Genomic DNA, 17,348 nt, shown 5'->3' on the forward strand with positions numbered 1-17,348 from the left:
GAGAAATCCTTGTGCCTCACCTAATGTTATCACCAACCACATTCAGACAGGCAGTTACGGCTCCTGCATCCTGAAACCCAACTCACTTACAAATTGCTGCTTCCCAGTCCTTCATTCGGGATCATGAAACTCTTCCAACAAGGCCAACATCCCTTACATCTTTAAATATCACCTCTAGACCCTGTTCCAGCACGGGCCCTAAAACAAATCAGGCAACTACTGGAAAGACTGGGAAGTAAACAGGCAGATAAATGTATTTTATACCATCAAATGGGTAACTCTATCTGGATTTTTTATCGTTTTTCATCTAGAAGAGCTTACTGCTTGAGAAGACAGAAACAGTTTCTGAAACAAGGCAGAAGACAGTGTAGTTCTACTTAATGCCCAAGTATAGCTATGCACTGTAACGGTAATGCTATTTTATGGACAGAGCACCTCACTACCATGTATTTGCAACAAAGCAAGCCAAAATGACCTCATTTTTGTATGGTAGTAATTACTGGATATCCAAAGAACCAGCAAGGACGTAGCAACACAATGTTTTTATCCCAAATTCTCATGTAATATGTATACCAGCCCTGAAAATTCTTTAAAAATATACCATAATATCATACAAGGCTATGCAATCCTGACTGCAGTCAGATTACAGTAAGATCCACAGCTCTCCAAAGGAAATTATCACCTGGGTGTACAGCTGGTTTGAAAGACAAGCGTTAGGTCGCCTATGTATTTCTATAGATTTGCACTCCAAACGAAGCTTTTAGGCAAATATGGATTTCCCCACTCTTGTGCAAGACACAAAGGCGTAGGGATACTAGGCATGAAGTGAAACTAATAAACAGTGTTAAAATTTAAAAAAAAAAACCCATACGCATGGAAGAAAAGGCCAGATTTTCCAAGAATAAGAAACAATCTTCCCAGAAAGAAAGTCAGTGTTGATTTTTGAAGTAGATCAGCGCTGGACATCATCCCACAAAGTAAGCTTCAGATCCCCCACCATTGTACTCCCTCAGAGCTGTGTTGCTTTAATGGGATGGTTATATTTGCTCTGGAGTCCTTGCAAGGATAATTTTTAAGAATATAAGCTCAGTCTAAAACTATTAGAGATGTTACTATGCCAGTAACAGTAAACTTAGCCTTTGCTCTTTTCCTTTCTAACAAAAAAAATAGAAAAACTCCAGAACTATTTGTAAACATGCTGTTCTGTGGTTTTTGTTTGTTTTTAATGTCAGAATTTTGTCATCCCTGATACAAGGCAGAGAAAAAAAAAAAAAATCGGGCAAATGAATGAATAAAAATATATACCAAGCGAAACTATGTTGGAAATGCACACAGAAGGAACATGAAAGCAAGGGCTGGGTGGGTTTTAGATAGTCAAACAGTGGTTTCTTAACTGGGATGCTTGTAGTCCTCTGAGGAATCCTCATTAAAAAGCTATAACTGTATTTTTCCTCTTCTATTCTGTGAGTCACTCATTACATTTTTGGATGTTGCAACACATTCATGCATAATAAACACATACTGGGAAGAAGAAGAAAAAAAAAACAAAACAAAACCCAGCATTCGCACTGGACTTTTTTTATGTCTATATTTATCAGGATAAAAATCAAATCAAGAATGAAGCTGAGATTTGTAAAAGTTTCTATGCAAGGAATGCTATTAATCATAGACGAAGTATTTGGTATACTAGGGAGAAGCGTACAGATATGCACAGAAGTTACAGCACGGCAATGTTAGTATTACTATTATTGTTTGGCCTTTATACAGAGCGAGAGGATCAGGGGAGGGATCATAATGTTCCCCATCAAACCCTCTCCTAAGGGAGAACAGCCAGGCGCCGCCCTTAGCTAGACAATTCTGGACCCAAAGCTGTACTTTTGCAGCTGCTTTTTTTTTTTTTTTTTTTTTTTTTCCCAGAGGCTAGGGAGTTAGGTTGCAGAGACTGAGCAGCCCCAGAAAGTCAGCCATGGTACAGGAAATTATTGCTGACATCTTGAAGAAATACCAGGGAATTATTTATTCACGTTGGTGTTTTAGACAACAACAAAGAGCGTCTCACATATGCTCATGTCAGGGTGGTGGCTGCAAGGTTTTCCACTGCTCCAGTCAGATCAAAAAACCGTTTGCTTCTCTTCCAGTTTTTGCGGTCCTTTCGATCCCGCCACCCCAGGCAGGCCACATTGGCTACCTCGCACACTTGTGCCGACTCCCTGTACGGATGCAGGCCAAATTTATGGAATTAAAGGAAATCCAAATAAACATCGGGTTTGGTTTTTTTTAGAAAAATGTTGAGCTAGAGTTCCACAAATATTTTACATGCTTGTGAGAGTGCAATGGGGTATTTCTGCACTGCTCAGGATGTGAACACAAAGGAAAGGAAAGTGTGTTTATTACTGCTCTTCCAGCTGCTCTAATTAAAGGAAAAAGATAAAAGTGCTAATTTGGAGAGGCAGGATTAAAAAAAATTAAGTCGTGCAAAAATTAAGCTCATGTGAGTGAACGCATTTTCCATCGCAACGCATTCAGATAGGGAATGGGCTATTAAAGAACAGTTAGCTAGAAACACGACCCGATTACTTGTTTGTTCAGGAGATAATCAATCCTTTTAGTAGCAGGCTTACCTATCCAAACACATGCTACGCTAACCAGTTGGTGAATACATAAATCACGGAGAAGAGAGAAAAGAAATAAAGACTGCGGGACACACAAAGGAGGGGCGTCTGGGAGCTTGGTGCCGCTGGAAGGCCAACATTTTGATTTCTCAGCTACATTTCAAGGTGCACAAACAGCAGCCTCCCATCTCCAAGCTGATCTCCGGACGGGTGAGCAATCCTACCAGAAAATCCTGTAGGATTATAATCTTGTGGATCGCTCCAAGAAATCAATAGTCACCTCTACTATTGTCACTCGCCTATAAAAATGAGGTACAGCAGTCGGACATATCCTAGAAGATACCACAAGCAGAGAGGCTCGGTTCCAGAGAGAATTGCTGCTACTGCGGTGTGTTTTCCAAGAGCCTCACAGGAATCACCTTTCTTGACTCTGTGGCCTAGGGAGTTCTGAAAACAAAACCGGGAACCGGAGGCTAAGAGAATGAGAGGACATCATGGCAGGCATGGTTTCACAGATGTGATTTTTCTCCTGCTTTCCACTAACAGAGGTCATTTATTTAGTGGAGGGACCTCAATATTCTCCTCAAGTAACCTGTCATAAAGACTTTGTATTCTCAATACTCCATTCAAAGTACTATGTATATATTTCTGCTTATTGTTCTAGTCTAATATTGTCAATTTAGCATTTTCAGTATATACATTTAACCTTATAACCCATTTTGTCCTGCATTTACTGAGGGTCCATCAGCTTTAAAGATGTCTGTGCTCTGGAAAACATCCCACTAGCCAGAGTGGAATGATTTCAAATCCCTCACTCCCTCTACCATCAAGGGACAGAGACGTAAATTTGAGGGTAAAGCGCCCACGTTCTAGGACCGTAGCCTAAATTCAGAGTGTTTCATCCACTGCTTCACTGTTACCAATTTTATTTCTTGAACTTCTACTTTTTAATGCTCTCCCTTTTTAGTGAGACACATTAGAAATGTCTTCCAGCTTTGCATATCAGACAAAAAAAAAAAAACACTATTTGTAACTGTGGTCACAGAAATTTGCCTTTATTTCAACCACTACGTAAGAGTAACATCAAACTAATTTAATTTTAATATTCCGAATAAGAATGATTAAAACAGCTTTTCTTAGGACAGATCTCACTCGGGAGGGAGAAAGAGTAAAGAAAATGACTTTATTATTTTTTTTTTTTTTTCATTAATTGCCCACATCCTCAGGCCTGTTGGTTTTATGATACGAGCCCTTGCTGCTTTGCACGAACTCAGAGCAGCTTTCTCCCTGCTACTCTGTTCCGGGAGAAAACTAATTCCCCTAGTGTAAACAAGCATCCTTTCATTCCTTCATTGCTAATCCTTAATTGCATGCAGCAGGCTGCTGCTTCACCAGAAGATCCCAAATAACCTATCCAAAGGTTTTGGATTCAGGTGATTCTAACAGAGTTAGGTACATTATTTCTACTTACTTTCTGAAAATATACGAATTTCCCTCCATCCTATTTGATTAAATTACATTATCCAGTGAGCATTTTCAAAGCTACGTGGGTATATCATATGTGCACTATTCCGGCAGAAGTCAGATCTGGAGGTGCAGGAATTACACAACAAAATCATACAGCACGTTGGAAAATTCATTTGTACCATTGAGCGCCAACTCGCAACACCAGGCAGCAAACAGGAAAGATACCACCTGTATCACCAGGAGATGCACATTTGCATTTTTGAGGTGAAATGGCAGCTGGATTCCGTGTAGGGAGAGAAACAGGGAGGAGGGAGCACCACACTTTGGATACAAATCCATGGGCAACTTGGCTCTTTGCTTATAATGTCCAGGGAACAATTCACGTTTATAGGCAGAAAAGAGCAGTCTAAAGATCTGCAGGCCAAAGTTAATACAGCAAAGACCTTTTAATCCAAACAGACAAAACAAAAGAACGTGGAAAACAGCATATAATCATTGAGCAGTTGTGCTGGTTCAAGGATTGTTTTCTTCTACACTTCTGTATTCCCCAAAATGGAGGGCGGGTGGGGGGGTAATGTAAGGTATAAATAGGCCTTCTCCTTCCTAATTCTACTTAACTATAGAAAATTAGACCCGGGCTCTTGCCCCTTTGCCCATCAGCCTTTCACCTTGCAGAACATCATTACTGGCGTAACCACACAGGTCTTAAAAAAGGAGAATGACATTTACTAACACAAGGTCATTCCCCTTACCTCCATATCCAAAATGGTCAAAAAATGCTGCAAAGTCAGTTCTCCTAAAGGGATTTGGATGCCAGTGCTTCTGGATGAGAAAGCTCGTGTTAGGTGAGGTTTAATCCATGACAGGAGAGAAGAGGATAAAAGGGTCCCACTCATGACTTCATTTGATGTTGTATTCAAAATATCCCCAAAGTCAAGTTACTAAATTCCTATATATTTATAGGAAAGGTCAAAATACACAATGAAAGAGCAAAACCCTCAAGATAATTTAAACATGCTGTTACAAAGCAAACAGAGAAATAGGCAGAACATAGTTAAGGTAGATGCAAATACACCACTATAAACTGGTTAACATTTTGACTCCCAAGACTTGCCCAAAATCATGCTATTTATAGAGAGTATACTTATATACATGGTGTATATATACATACACTACATGGCTGTATATACAATATAATATATGGCTATACATACACTATACAGCTTCTGGTGTGCTGGGAAGCCATATTTAGAAAAACATTGCAAAGGAATTATGAGGAAATCTGAGTGACATCTCCCCAGTTATCTGAAACACCACAGTTGGATACTTTTTGAGTCTGTATTCTACCCCCTATACATTTTGGCACACTCAAGTTTGGTTTTGTTATGAAGCCCTTCTCTGACACGCCATCCAACATCACAGAATGGTTTGGGTCAGAAGGGACCTTCAAGGATCATCTAGTCCACCCTTTCCGCCATGGGCAGGGACACCTTGCACTACATCATGTTGCTCAAAGCCTCGTCCAACCTGACTTTGAACACTTGTTCACCCACACTCTCTCTCTGACTCTGAGCAGAGCAGAAATACAGTGTGCTTGCACAAGCCTCAAAAAGATGTATCCTCATCATCCATTTATTTTCATTTTCATTCAATGTCAAAGGTATAAAGACTGGAAATCCTCTGAAAAAAACCAGAAACATTGCTGGTGAGATAAAATGGAGCTGGTGGCAGGCTACTCATTGATATATTCTTTTTCCCCCACGTCCCTGATGGGGCCTTGTTGCTTCAGTTTCCCCATCACTCTCCCCTTGGGTCTGATCGCTGACACCAATCCCAAGCTAAAACCAGCACCTGACTCCCCACAGAGTTGCTCAGGGCTTTCTGTACCTTCATCCCTGAGTGTAAAGCACAGCAAAGTAAGCCCAAATTGTCTAAAGGGAATGGGGAGAGGTTGAGCTCTTGGTCACACCCAAGGGGGAAAGCTCTGGCACTTCACTGACGGCTACCGCTCACTTAGAAAATCTGATCATTAATTAGGTGAAAAAACTGCCTGTCCACGCTTCATGCTCTTAATCTCCTCAAAACTACATCACGCTAACACAATGTTTGGGAGAGGAGGAGAGAAATCTAAGCTGTAACTACAGATTATTGTTCTTCACATTGTCCACACATGAAGTTGGGTGAGAGGAATTTAAATTTCTCACCATGGGTAATGAATTCAACTCAAGATTCTTGTGTACACACTGATCTAGCTCCCAGTTATTCTACAACAGTTTAAATTATCTCTATTTTATCAGCAGGATTATTCAGAGTTTCTTCCGCATCTCATTTCCCTGACAGTTAAAAGGAGACAACTACTTCGGATTTATCTTCTTCTATTTCCTTCCCTTTCTAATTTGTTTTACCTGATTTTCTTACATCCCCAGCTCTGTTCCCTATTCCTCAAGCATATGGACGAACTCTCAAGATACATTTTGGAATAAAGATGGAAGAGTTTTATTGCAGTGGCTCCACAAAACGAAAGCATAGAGATGTCTGTTTTCAAGCCACCCAAGCTGTGACCTTCTTCCAGACAGAATCCAGATACGGGAGTCATCTCCTCACCTGCATATCTGGCAGATAAAACAAGTAATCTCAAGAAAGAGATTTTCCTCAGAATGTTGAAAAAACAAACACCTTTAGGATTTTTATTTCTGCTTGTCTTCAGTTTACTAAAAAATTGGAGAACGTGATTTAGAAATCTGACTAGATAAGAAAGAGGGAGCACACATACAAAAAAGCGCCAGCGACAGTGTTCATAAAGCCACCTTCTCACATCAGTCCTCCAATTTCTTTAACACAGTATCCAAGTTCAGTGGTTTTCCTAATACTTCCCATTTATAATAGCTTCCTCTGCTAAAATGTAGTCATTCTGCAAAAGTGAGTGTGGTCCTATACAAAAGAACCAGAATTATGCATTTTCTCCCTTAAACTGCACCTGCACGAATACTTGTGCCTATTGAAACACCTGTAATTAGACTACTGCTCAGTCTGATAATAACATATACAGAATGGATACCTAAATCTGAACATGCACATAACTGATCCTTCTCCACCTAAAAAAAAAGAAAAAAAAAAGGAAAGAAAAAGCATTTTTTGGTTGTCCACCATACGTCTTAAACCAAAAGCTCCAATCAACTATGTAGTCTCTAACTACATTTAATGGCATTGCATGTCCTGACATCAATCCAAAACAAGAAAAGGGAGGATTAAAGAACTCAGAAAAGTAAGCAATGTTCTTGACAGGTATTGAAGCAAAGACGTAAGACCTGGTACTTAGTCTGAGTCTTAAAGTACGTGAAGAAGTATGCAATATTTATCACTAATTCTCCACAATAAAGCCAATTCCCTGTATAACTACCTTTTTTCTTCATGAAATGAGTGATTTTCTTTCACAAACGTGTACAGATTTGGGAAAAGACAAAAACCCCACACCTAGCTAAGTGAAGACAATGACGGGGGGTTGTACAGTAACAGCCTTGCCTATGACTTGACCTTCCAGCTGCTCGTCACACAGAGATGCTAAAACAGAGACTATGAACCCCCATTTCTGATGCAGCTTTTATTTCAGAGGGACAGAACACAACACCTACAAAAGTTAATGGATTGGTTTTCTCACAGAAAAAATACAGAGACCTCTTAAGCAAACAACATCCTGAAAAAGTGCTTCGACCGCTCAGCTGTCTGACCTCTGTTTTAGACTGACCCAGAAACTGTGTCCAGGGGCAAAGCAAGCAGCTAGATCACACTTTACATAATATATTTGCAATAATTCACCTTGAATGAGATACATAATGATGCAATCACCCCCTTCCCCTCCTGAAAGAGTATAAAAATTATAAAAATATACCAGTAAATTTGATCACATGGAAATGAAAACTATTTAACATCAATAGATGCATCCTGGAAAATTTTCACAAATGGTCATTTGCCAAGAATATGAAAGTATATTTCTGGCTCTCACCATCTTGGCTGCAATATGTTTATGGTCAGAAACCAATTCATTCATTCATTAAAATTTTACACCTGTAACAGCTGAAAGGTTTTACTATGCTGTAACACTAACATTTGAAAAGTGAATTTGAAAAAGCTTTAGTAAAGTTTTTAGAAGCCCTAAAGACTAAACCTGTTAACATATAAAATTTGTTCAACTAGGAAAACCTAAAAAAAAAAACAGCCCTAAAGGTTTGTTTTGGATGGCTCAAGATGAAGGTCTCACTTGAAAAGGCAACCAGTGAAATGCTGCACAGCAGCCAGATACCCAAATACATAAGAAAAAAGCTCAGCGCTACTTCAGTGCAGGTAGGCAGGTGGTGGGGCACCTATTCTCCACACACAATTACATGTGGGTGTAATTCCCCTCTCCCAGAAGGAAACATAAGAGTAAAATGCCGGCACAAGGCTGGAGAAAGGTTTACAGTTCAATAGACTGCAGACACATCTCATTACCACTGTCTCCACTAACACACCACTAATTTCCGCAACCCACCCCCCAGCAGCTTCTCGGTACACTTACCAGAACCTGCCTCAGCTCCCCAGTCCACTTAAACTGAAATGAATCTACTGTTTACACCATGTAGTTAAGCAAAATCATTTGTGCAGAAACAGAAGGGTTCCCGTGTTCAGCCAGCAGGTCGGGGTGCGGCAGTAAATGCCGGCAGAAGATGAGCAACAAGCTGCTGGGGGGGTGACCGATGGAGAAGAGAGGTAACCATCACAGCCACGGCAGTCATGGGCATGGAGACCCAGCCACCCTATACTTCTTAAACATGCCACCGACACTTTTTCAGCACGAAAAAGCTGGCACCTTTGCCTGCATGGCTGCCCCTCAGGCCCATCATCTTACTTAGATGTCTGCCTGCAGTTGGGATCCATATCAATTAAATGTCAGCCATTTCATTTGAAGGTGCTGTCTGGCATGTGCGAGGTGGGGATGTGAAGGGAGAGCAAAAAAAAGCTCTGGGCAAGAGCTGCCCAAAGGTGTTCGGAGAAATTACTGCTAAGAATATTCAAGCTTGGCAGTGGCTTCATTTCTGTTGGGTTCATCCGCACCCCAGGAAGTAGCACAGGATGGAAGAGGCCCAGGGTCCAGGCCAAGAAGGTGTTGGGGCTCTCTTGTCTCCCACTGTCATTTTCACTCAGTACAAATGGCTGCATGAAGACCAGGAGCAGTCTTCCTTAGGCTCAAGGGGAAATGAATTTTGATGCATGAATGAATTCAGTTATCTGTACCGAGTTACTCAGTTTGCACATTGACGATGTTTAAATCAGTTGATCTCCCCCAAAATACTGAAGTTCCTGAAACTCTTTTCCCAGAGATTTATTGTTGCTTGGGTAACACATTATTATCATGACATGTTGGATCAGTCTGTGCTCCTACAGCAGTATATGAACGCTAAGTACTGTCACCATCCGTTTGCTGACTAGTCTTGCTGTCCTTTTACCCACAATACCACTTCCCCTGTCATTTATCTGAAATCTTAAAAAAATAGCAAATCCTATGCCACAGGGTAGCACAACATCCTCACCTCTTTAGTTGTTTAAACTGGTGACAAAGTGGGCTCTTTCAGTTTCCCTCAAAACAAACCAGCCTGCTGTCATTCTCTTGATCAACACTGGAAAACCTTGCAATTTCTCATTAACTTCCCCTCCTAACAAAATTAAAAAGCAGAGAACAGATACCACGATGCTGTTCAACCCCTCTTGCCCAAAAGAGGTCTCTGAAGGTCTGCAGCAAGTTGCAGATCCAACAACTTTCCCACCAGCGGTTCCACTTCTCAACCACCAGCTCGTGTCCCCAAAAGCATCTGATACAGGCTTAACCCGCGAAATGACACAGCAGCAGCACCTCTCCGAGCAGCAGCAGATGTCGAAACAGAAGCTGCAGCAGCAGATAACACGTGAGCAACCTTCTGCCAGGGCTCGGAGCAGGCTTGGTTTCCTACCCGAATACATGACACGTAAACAAGTCGCAGAACATGGTCAAGCAAGCTGAAACACCTCATTAAATTTCCTCGATGCCTGTATGACCAGGTACTCCAGACACTGTAACTGCTTAACATCACTATGGTATAAAAAGAAGGAAAGAGACAGGAATATCACGCTGCCTAGAGTATGTGGATGAATCTGAAATAGTAGGTTTTAACAAGAGAAAAGGTATTTCTGTATACATACATAAATAAAAGAAGGAAATTAAACGAATTCTGGGGGGCAGGCAAAATTAGATCTTCACTGGCCGCAGATGTGCTGGACAAGGGACTGCGTGGGAAGTTTGCAGACACACAGCAGATACAGCACAATACATTCAGTAAAAACACCTAACTTGACTATCTCGATTACAGTTACATTTGTCACCAGTGAGGAGAAAAAAAAAAAAACAAACCTGGCAGAGAACTTGGTCCTACTGCTATTTCTAGCCTTTGTTAATTCGGTTGTTGGGGTGCATAATTATCCTACGCACCCAAAATTTATGCTGTTAGGCGTACAAACAGGCAGTTAAATAGCTCAGATATTTAATAGTATTATGTTCAAATTTGATATACCCCCCAAGATGGACATAGGTCACTTAACAATTCTGTAAATTTTAATCTCAGCCTAAAACACTGTTTGACTTCACAACCGGCAAAGGGATAAAACTCACTAAATATTACAAACACAATCCGATGTCATGAGGTGGAAAACTACAACCCGTGACTGCACTGTCAAAACAGACACCACACGGCGATTCTCGTTATCATCTCCATATTGACCCAAGTTTTACCCAACTACTGGAACATTAAAAGAGGATTCAAAATTTACTGTCGATTCTACGATTTTGACATTTTACAAGAAGAAATTTATTAAATAACCTGACTTAAATTATTAAAAACTGAAAACATCCAACCTGATTTGTACTTTATTAGTGAGTTGGATCCTGTATCTCTTGAAAATCAATAGAGCATTACCATTAACTCCAATGAGCGTAGCAACAGACATACAGGCCAAAGCCTAGAAGGCTGTACTCTCATTATTTTCTTTGAGAAAATAATGCACGCCTCAATAAGGCAGCTGAGGAAAGTGTTTTTAGAAATCATGTTTGAGAGGAGTACTTTAGCACTTAAGTATTTCCAAGTAAGCAGAAATGCTTAGATGCATGTTTTGGAGAAGTCTAGAGATACTGATTTACAAGAACTTAGGCTCCTCAAGTTTCAGTTGTTCTCAGCAGGAAAATTTCCGGTAATGTCATCCTGTACAGAAAATGCAATTCGTTACCTTAAAACATTCATGGGATATTTTAAAGCATGAACGAAAAAGCCCAAATCAAGACCACTGTGTGCAATACTGAATATCAGATCCTGGCACGCTTTTGTGTACCAGGTACCCTAGAGTAGGTACAAGAAAATAAATTTCCTACAAAAAGAAATACTTCACACTCCACTTCAAGTGAATTTATTCTAGTTCAGATGCCAGGGGAAAAAATGTGTCTGTTAAATTAAAAAGAATGAACTATGGAATGATAAAACATCATCTCATAACTATCTAGGCTGAAGTGCAATTCCCAAGCCAAATTAAACCTTCAGCTTTATTGTGAAGCTGCCTGAAAAGTAACTCTGCAGGTGATGCTTCAACTTGATTCAAGCAGTCAGTCTCGTGTTTTCAGGTTACAAAATTATTCTACTGCCGTAACTTCTGTTGTTTTAGCGTCTGCCAGGGGTGCTATGCTGCCAAGCCATACGCACACATGGCTCCCATCCCCGGTGCCTGCTTGCAGCAGGAGATCCGGTGGCAGGAGAGCCATGTCTGAAGGACAGAGAGGTGGTTATGGGGAGAGCAGACTTGCAGGTACCACAAGCCCTCGGCAACTGACTTCTGAACGGTGAGCGACATCCTTGCCTACCTAACAGCAGGGGAAATTTCTTCATCCCTGAATATAGCTGTCAGCATCCTGAGAAAAGAAAGATGGTATGCCAACCTGGAAACATGATGGGACTCTGTACTGACAGAAAGAAGTCAGTGAGGAAGGTGAGTACCCAATATCCTGCCTCCAGCTGCAACCAGATGTTGATGCTCTGGAGGCAAGTGAATAGTATACAATCATTAATCATAATCCCAGAAAGCAAATCAAGGACCAAGAAAAAATGGTCTTCCTGACCCAAGAGAAAACCAGCCAAGTTCTGAGGCATGACTTTTATTATAATCTTGTCCAAGGCAGCAATATGTGCTACAATACACGGAACGCACTACAAATAATCCTGTTTTCTCAATCCGGGGTAGAACGTGGGTGAACAGAGCACTGTCCTTCCCTCTTCTGGGAATGACATGCACTGGAAATGTCCTCCACTGAACCAAGCCAAAGTACATCTTTGGTAAGGAAACCTCATCTCACCTTAAACACTCCCAGCAGCAGCAAATCCATTACAATGCTTTATTTCCCACATTGCTACTTATAACTTCAAGGTACAACACACCTAACCAGCTCCTGGACGCTTTATGTCTCAGTAGGGTCAAGTAAGTATCATGTATTTTCCTAAAACATACGAATGATATATATACAGGCATCATTTCCCCTCCCTGTCTCTTCTGCACTGAATAAACTCCGTACACCCTTTATTGTGAAGCTTTGTTTCCAAACCCTGGATCGCTTTCATCACTGCACTCTTACTAATATTTCACATCCTTCCTCACGTGCGAGCAGCAAAACCAGACACAGAATTCCCATGATCTTACTAATGCCACGTACTTTCCTATTTCTGTGCAATATTTATATTGCTGTACAGCCAAAGACCACACTTCAGTCACAGCATTACAATGAAAACTCCTGGTGAGATGATTCTCCACGCAAATTCTTAAGCTTTCTTTCAAATTACCAGTTCGAAGACAGTCTCCTATCCTGCTGGTGCAACTGTATTCCTGGTTCCTTTGTATCTGGCTGCATGAAGAATGCCTTCTGCTGGATGCAAACCATTTTTAAAAAGTGATGTTTTTTTAAAGTATGCCATACTAGTATCTCATTCCGCACGCGCACCAAACTGCATGTGATCTGTTGGTAACAATGAGATATTATCACAAAAACTGCAAATATAACGATATTAAACAGCCTTACACCGAGATCCAGCCCCCGGGGAACCCCGCAAGAAACAGCTGCACTCCCCTAGAAGAAAGGCACGCCTAAGTGCCTCGCTAAACGAAGAAAGATTTATGAAGCAACTTTGCCAATGTTTGTGGTATTTATTCCACAGTGACTCCATGGCACAATTGTTTTAAACTCACACTTCGCTGCAGAGTTAGTAGATATATCGGGGACACAATATAGGGTGAGTCTGCTACAACAGAACAGTTGATGAATAGCTTAGGAATTTGGGAGATGTGGTTTTTTACAATTCAGAACACTGGGAAGCAATTTGCTCTCGCTCTACTGTAAATTGGTCTTTAACAATTGTTAAGTCATTCTGAAAGACTCAGAACGAGTAAGCCCTGGCTTGTCACTTATTTCAGAGGCTCCATGTTAAAGTTTTCAATTTTTCAGCCAGGAAAACAATAATGAATAATGTGCATAAAGAAAAGCATTCATACAATTAACCGAAAACTTTTAGGTTCCATTGTCTATTAAAAAAAAATCAGAAACAACTGGGTGCCAATTCGTCAACTGGGTAATCTATTAATTAATAATAGAATTCAGCAGCATATTTCCACGTTCATAAACATACACACATTATTGATGAAGCTTGTAGCACTGCCTATTAGGCAATTGCAGAACACTTCCAATGCAAGATGCTGCTTCCAGCTGCTTGTAACTTGGCCAGACATTGACTGTTTGGGCTGAAATTTTCCAAGTTGAATGTCTGCCTCGGGCTAAATTTTGTTCCATGTGTTGTAGAGGTTGCCTCTGAGGGAGGGGTGCAGAAGGAGGTAGACTGCAATTAGAAGAACTCGGCCAAAATACTTCAGCTGTTTTCAGAACAAGACCAGGGAAAATGCTGTCTTTCAACGTTAACAGAAATCTTTGACAAACTTGGAAGGCTACAGCACCCTTCCAGCTCTTGGTGACAGATTTGAAATCTGACATGAGGGCTGGAGCCGCTGTATCGGAGGTGTCCCTCTTGCTGCGCCCCAGGAAAAATCCACCTGCATTTGGTCACTTTATGCATTCTCAGTTGGTAATTGCTAGGCCACATTCACATTCTTCTCAACTCCTCACGCTGATGAGACAGCATAGGTCATCTCCACAGCAATAAGCAACTCAAATAACCACGCTCCAAGCCAGAAAACGGCAGCAGGCTCCAGGCTTTCCATGTAGGGGCTGGTGGTGGTTGTGATGGCACCAGGTATTCAGGACACGAACATGAGTCCTGCTTCTCCTTGTCCTTTCCCTGCCCCATCCTATCGGTCTTTGCAGCAACACAGACCACAGCCATGACCTACCACCAGCGGTTATCCTCAACAGAGAGCTCCAAAAGCAGAGTGCCAGGTGTTACATTAGGAATCCAGCTGATGAAGGATGGTGACACAAGTACACTACCCTAGGCTGCCTATCTGCTTTTTGGCTCTTTTCCTGAGGGAAAGAAAACCTAGGGAATTACACACAAAAAGCAGTATTAAAAATGTGATTAACGCGGCAGAATTCAGGAATTATCAGAACCAAGTGGCGTACAGTAATTAAAACCATCTCCTAGTGCTTATATGCATAGAGGTCAATCTCTAATTGCAACTGACCTGGTCACATTTTTTTCCCCATAGAATCTTTGCTACAATTAACACACAAATTCCTCTTTTTGCCCTTGTTCTCTAGAGCATGACTACACACTTTCGAAGCACAGAGGGAATTATTTCTTTTCTCCCAGGTTCTTTTTATGGTTCTCATCACTACAGTAATCTATAGGATAAAGGATACTGTTATCCACATTTTTTTTTAAAGATGGGAAGCTAAGACATGAAAAGATCAGAGCAAAAAGCTGCAGGACACTGAGCAGGCAATTCTGACACTCAAGACCTGTATTTCTAACATGCTTAGACCTACAAAACATCTTCTGTACATCAAGAGTGAACAGCTGTTGACTTTTGTTCCAGATGGCCAAGGTCAGCATAACTACACAGCAGATCCCAGGGACTCAGGCCAGGCACCCAGACAAACCGCGTGCAAAAACCTTTATGTTTATGTGGAAATCCCGCAGGAAAGGCAGGGGCTGCAAGATCCAATTCTCCAGCCGTCTCAGGCATGAAACCACCTCTCCCTCATTCGCGTCACCTCTTCTGACTGCTGCACCTTGGTGGATGCACCGCTGGTTCATCACCCAAGCTGGACGGGAAGGATGGTGGCGGATCACGTCACATCATCGCACACAGGTCCAGCGCAGCCAGATGATCCCAGCATTTTTACAACTCCTCAGCACTTTGCTTTGCAAATTTACCTACAGGGTAGGGCTGGGAGGTAGTAAATGTATAGAATAGAGTATATAGAGCTCAGCTACATCCACTGGGTGGCAGACATGTTTCGTGGGATCCAGATACGTGTACATACAGAGGTATACAAACGAAACCTCTTAAATACTCCGCTTGTTCCCTGTCTCAGAAGCAGCAATTGAACAGACGCGGCAAAAAAAATAAAAAAAATCAATCCCACAGAATGAAGTTAACATATTCTGCCTTCATTTTAACACCGGCTTCTCATCTGCAGCGCTGAGGTGTCTAAGCTGTCCTGGCACTCGGTCGGAGCTGTGCATACACGCGGTGCCCCACGTCACTTCTGTAGGTGGGTGCCCTAATGCGAGGCAGCAGGACCATGCAAGAGTCTTCAGGGTCTCTGATGCACTAATTAACGTGTAAAAAGCCATGCCTGCAGAGGCCAAGCCTTTAAACTCTTCCCTAATTTAACAAACTTTGTGGGGGGAAATTCTTTTTTTTTTTTTTTTGGACTAACAGCTGTAAATGTGTCCATGTGCGTAAGCGGCTAAGTTTTAAAGTTCAGAGAAACATAAAAAGCCAATATTTTCCATGGATTTCCACTTAACATCTAAGCAGAGTAATTTCAAAATTTGCTTAAAAAGATGTTTTTGGAGAAGAGACCGCCAACCAAGTTTCAACCCAACGCATATTTTTATAACCAAGTTGTAAACTCCATAAAAACTACACTTATAATGGAAATGCTGACAAACGCATAACTACTGCAGCTAGCTATGACAGCCCGACCACAAGTCCTCCTTCAGGAAAAAGCAACGTTTACTTCCCCCCCCCCCCCTCCTTTTTCAAGGCTGCGCGATCACAAGCCGGGGCAGGGGCTGGGTGGTACGTACGGGTACCTCTGCCTTAACCTTCCATTATGAATTTAAGCAGCTCTTATTCCGCTTTATCTCCCACATGTTGAATGAGCCACCCCCTCTGGTTTTGCCATAAACAACCAGAGGGCCTCTTAAATCCATGACTCACTCCGCTGGCTTCTCCTCCAACCCTTGTGCGCGACTAGAGCAAAAAAGTTGCCAGCCGTAGCCGGTGAATTAAGCTTTTTTTTTTTATTTTTTTTTTTCGCGGCACCGTCGGGAAATGACCCACACAGCGCTAAGAGTGAATACAAACCCGGTATGACTTTTATTGAGGGGGTGCGTGAGGAGGACCGGCAGCTGAGAGGGCTCCTCTACCCCCGGCCACCCTAAGGCACGGGAGGGACGAACACCACCACCACCACCACCACCACCACCACCCCCCCGCCCCGGGGGCGGCAACGCGGAGGCCCATCGGGGGCCAACGTGTCGCCCGTGTGCGACCGTGTCCCCGTCCCGCCACCGGGGCGCCGCCGTCCCTCAGCTCCGGCCGCCGCCCCCCCCCCCCCCCCGCCTCAACCGCCGCCGCCTCAGGGGCGCCCGCACGCGCCGCGGCCTCCCCGCGCAGGGGCGCGCGCCCGCCAACCGTCCGCGCCTCGCGCCCCCCCGCCCAGCCCCGGGCAGCGCGGAGCCGCCGCCGCCTGGCCTCTCCCCGCCGTCTGTGAGGCGGCGGCGGCAGGGCGAGGAGGAGTAGGCGGCGGCAGGCAGCACCCCCCCCGCCCTCCTTCCCCCCGGCGGCACACGCGCTGCCCGAACTCTTCAGAAAGTTGGCAGCGGCGTCCGGCGCAAGACGGGGCGCCGGCTGGCCCCGCACCGCCGTCCCCCACCCCGCCCGCGCGGGGCCCGCCGCCGCCCCCCCAGCCCTCTTCGCGCACCCACCCCACCACCCCCCGCACCTCCCGTCTCCCACAGCCGAGGTGGGGCAGGGGCAGTCCGG

General features: G+C 43.0%; 1 protein-coding gene across 1 annotated transcript in view; it reads right to left on the minus strand.

The window, feature by feature from the left end:
* The window catches only part of ELF1 (E74 like ETS transcription factor 1), a 94,053-nt gene that overhangs the window by 76,436 nt on the left and 269 nt on the right, over positions 1-17,348 (minus strand). The window lies entirely within an intron of this gene.

The sequence above is a fragment of the Larus michahellis genome, chromosome 1 (assembly GCF_964199755.1).
Source record: "Larus michahellis chromosome 1, bLarMic1.1, whole genome shotgun sequence".
NCBI lineage: Eukaryota > Metazoa > Chordata > Aves > Charadriiformes > Laridae > Larus > Larus michahellis.